The sequence below is a fragment of the Netta rufina genome, assembly GCF_964035555.1.
Source record: "Netta rufina genome assembly, chromosome: 33".
Classification (NCBI taxonomy): Eukaryota; Metazoa; Chordata; class Aves; order Anseriformes; family Anatidae; genus Netta; species Netta rufina.
Genome location: NC_140157.1, coordinates 454,997 through 459,137, shown reverse-complemented (window position 1 = coordinate 459,137; position 4,141 = coordinate 454,997).

Sequence of the window (4,141 nt, the reverse complement as noted above, 5' to 3'; positions counted from 1 at the left end):
GGGGCAGAGATCCCCAGGGACATGCCCATCCTGCACGGGAGCGTGGCCCTGATGCCCTGATCTCCTGACTGTCCAGTGGCTGTATCCCTGCCCCATTGCGGACCCCTGGTTCAAGCCACAGAAGCCAGCCTTCACGGAGAGGGGACAGAGGGCCACGTTCTGGGGGAGGGCGCAGGAAGGAGCTGAGGCTGCACTGGCAGGTGGCATCTGCCTGTCTGCCTGACCACAAAGTTGGCTGGTGGATCTGTGGCAAGCCTGCAAGGGAACCCAGGGGCGGGAACCCAGGGGCAGGAGCCCTGCTGAGGGCTTTGCTCCACCTTGGGGGAAGCTTTGATGGACGGCGTGAGCACAGCCAGGGGTTCAGCAGTGCTGCTTCTGCTGGAGAAGGCATCAGCTCCAAGGGCAGACCAGCAGCTTCTCTCCTCACAGGCGCTGCTGCACTATGCCACCTCCCATAACACAGCTGTGCGCAAGATTGCCCTGCAGAAGATTGAGAGGATGAGTGATTTCCTGGTCACATATTTGGGGAAGGTAAGATGCCAGGAACCTTTCAGCCAGCCTGTCTCCCCTTCCCTACCTTCCAGAGCATCCTGCAGCTTGGGGGTGCCTGTGCAGCAAGACTGGGCACAGGTGGAGGCCTCAGCAGAGCTCTGCCCTGAAGAAAGGGTCTTTGTCCCTCCTTTGCCCTTGCTCTTCCTTCCCCAGGTCCTGCTCTCTGCCTCCACTTAACCCTTCTTCTCTCCTCTCTCCCTCGCCCAGACCTTGTTCACTGCTAGAAAATGCAAGGGCAGCCCTGGCACCCACAAAGAGGTCCACATCCCCATCCTGGGACAGCTGCTGGGCCACCTCTTCATTTTCAGCGGTGGCAAAGATACCACCAGAATCAGAGCTTTGGATGCTCTTTATCACTTCTATGCATTCCTCACAGAAGGAAGAGGTAAGAGAAGGTGTGGTGGGCAGCATCCGTCTGCACGCAGACATCTGCTGCTTTGTCTGCTTGTTCTCCCCGAGTATTGTGAAGGATTGTTTTTGTGCTTGGGGGAGGCTGCCCACGGAATTCTGCCAGGTTCCCTGACCTCCTCTGCTCCTCACAGCAGCTTCCCGCAGCATTCTGGCTATCGTTTTCCGCAGAAGCTGGACGCTCACCTGACGTCCAGGAGCAGTTCTCTGCTGCTGTCCTTCCCAACCCTCCCCAGATCACCTACCACGCTGTTTTGTGGTCTCCCCCAGTCTAAGCCATCAATCGATGAGCACTTCCCAAACCGCATCTTCCCCGAGGAGTGAACAGCAGAGCCAGCCGTGCATCACCAGGGATGGTGACGCCCTCCAGAATTCTCCCTGACTGTTTGCTCCCTGCCGTCTTGCAAGCAGGTGTCAGGGGGCTTCCTGCACATCCTGACCCCGAGCAGAAGGGGGTCTGTGACACGCTGCTACCCCCGCGGCACCCAACGCCATTGCTTCTCCTCCTTCTGCATCATCCCTGAGGTCCCTCTTGCTCCCAGCACTCCTTACCTTGTGCTTTACATCCCTGCCCATCACTCTCCTCGCCATGGGTCTGAGCCTCCCTCCTCAACCATTCCTAGTGAAGGTGCTTTTCACCATTTGGCAAGCTTGTTGGCAGAGATGCTCTTCCCTACTGACTCTTTGCTGTTTCCCACTGTTTAGAAAGCTCACTGACAAAGGACATGGAAAATTATGTGCAGCGCTGCAGGATATTGAAGGATACAGAATTTCCATTTTCTATAACATCAACTCCCTGTGAAACTGCCAAGGTAATGAGCTCTGGCCTTGCTGGGGATCTTGTCCGCAGCATCAGCAGGCATCTGGTGTGAGCAGAGGAGTCCAGAACCGGTGGGGCTGGCACGGCCTTACTCGCCCTGGTGAGTGGGTTCCTCTTGTCCCCAGGCTGGGGCTATGCGAAGGCTGCTCCCCTGTGTCCCGGCAGCAGCTCCAGCCCTCCTGGCCACCAGCAAGCCCTGGTTACCTGCAGGGCCAGCACTCTGGCCCCATATGCCCCATCCTCACCCCTTCCCCCGAGGGCCTTCTCTCTGGAGCTGCCCTTGCTGCTCAGCTAAGCAGCACCCTTGGGACACTCAGTGAGGCATGTCTTCGCTCCTCCTTCTTCCCACAGGGGTTTGGAGGACACCTCTTCCCTGCTGAGAGGCTGGACGTCATCCTCACAGCCCTTGAAGCTTTACCAGACTCCAGCATCCATGACAAGGAGGGGGCCTTCGGTGTGCTGGACGCAGCCTTGGAGGACCCTGACTACTGGCTGACAGATGTAAGTGGCCTGTGGCCATGGCCCTGCCCTTGAGCTCTTCCAGGCGTTGTTCCTCTCTCCTTCCCTGCCTCCCTCCCTGCCTCCCTCGCACATCGGGGTCTCTTGGGCTCCAGAAGCCACGTGAAGCCAGCAGAGAGCAATGGAAGGGGCCAAAGTTTGAGTGGCAGCTGTGGAAATGGCTGCAGTCTGCTGGCAACACCATTCCCACTTTGTCCCCCAAGGTGCCAAAGATCATGGAGTGCATCAGGAAAAACCTGGGCAGCATCCACACGGCATCGGCGCGGCAGTGCCTGGACTCCCTGCTTCTCCAGCTGACCAACAAGATGTCCAGGGAAGAAGTCAAGAACCTGCTGCAGTTCTCTCCGCCATGTGACAGGTCCTGGCCTTGCCATCCTTGAGGGCTTGTTCCATGTCGGGAGATGCACCTGGAGACTCTCTGCTTGCCAGAGCCATGGCAAAGAGCAGGACATCCCCAGGGAGCACAGCCCTCCTTCCCACCAATGTGTTCCAGCCCTACTGGGCCAGCCAGGGCTGCAGCAGCCCAGCTGTCCAAGGCAGCCCAGAGTCCCCCTGCCCCCAGGGAACACCAGCTCAGCCCCCTCCTGCTTGCCCAGGCTGGGCCCTCAGTGCTCCCCAAGTCACAGGGGCTGCAGGACAGCCTGGCTCCTCTGGGGCTGGCCCAGTTTGTGGCCCTGCGGCTGAGGCAGCCTCACTGACAGAGTATTCTGGGCTTGCAGCACTGACCTGGGCATGTGGGAGGTGATCCTGGCCATGCCGCAGACGTTGGAGAAGGTTTTAAACATCATGATGGAAGACTTGCCGCTGTGCAACTGGTGCACTGCAGTAAAAGAAGACACCTGCATCCGTCGCTTGGCTGTGAGTTCCCAGATGAAACCTTGCTCCCAGCAGGGCTACGTGTGCCCCTTCAGGCACACAGGCACAGCCCTGTGCCCATCTACCCCCAAACTGCCAGCTCCCGCAGGACGTACGGACGCATGGTCCCTGGGGCCGGCAAGACCCCGTAGCTCCCCGCGCCTGGTGCCTCTTTGGTGCCAGCTGGTGCTGCCCCATCCCTGCCCAAAGGTGGGAGAAGAAGAGGCTGCAGGGAGCCCTGCAGGCCCTGCCAGGCTCTCACTGCTCTTTCTTGCAGATGCTGGCCCAGAATCACATTTCTGAGGAGGAGTTTGGTAACCCAGTGCACCTCCAGAGTTACCTGAAGCACCCAAGCCCAGAGATGCGCTTGATGGTTCTGAAAGGGCTCTGCACCGTGTCAGAGAGCCCTGAGAAGGTGAGTGGGCCATCGTCAAGCAAAGCCATGTTGGCAGCCTGGGCCTTTGCTCTTCTGCCCTCCCGTCCCTCCCTGCTGCCGGGAAGCAAGGCAGGAGGCTGGTGCTCAGGAACCAGAGCCCTTTGCCCAGGGTGGTCTCTCAGTGCTTCATGGAAGGAAAATGGTGTCTTTCCTACAGGCAAGAAAACTTCAGGTTGTGTTACCAGCCATCGTGGAGGCCCTGCAGGACACCAACACAGACGTCATGCTCAAGGCCCTGCTTGTGCTGAGAAACATGATGGCTCATTTGGAGAAGAAGGAGGCCAGAGGCCCGGCTCTGCGGCTGGCTGAGAAGCTCCTGCCACTCTTTGACCACGTAAGTGTGCTGCGGGAGCCCGAGCCCGCAGCTGGGCCCCCTGTAACGAGGGCTGCCCTTCAGCCCGGCCCTGTGGGCAGCACTCAGGCAGGGCCTTCCCAGTCTCCTCGTCAGCCCAGGCGCTGGGGAGCTCTGCTTGGGCATGGCTGGTGCTGCTGGTGGCGAAAGTGTGGTGGCTGGCGGGCAGCCTGCGATGGCAACCGATTGCGTTGCCCTT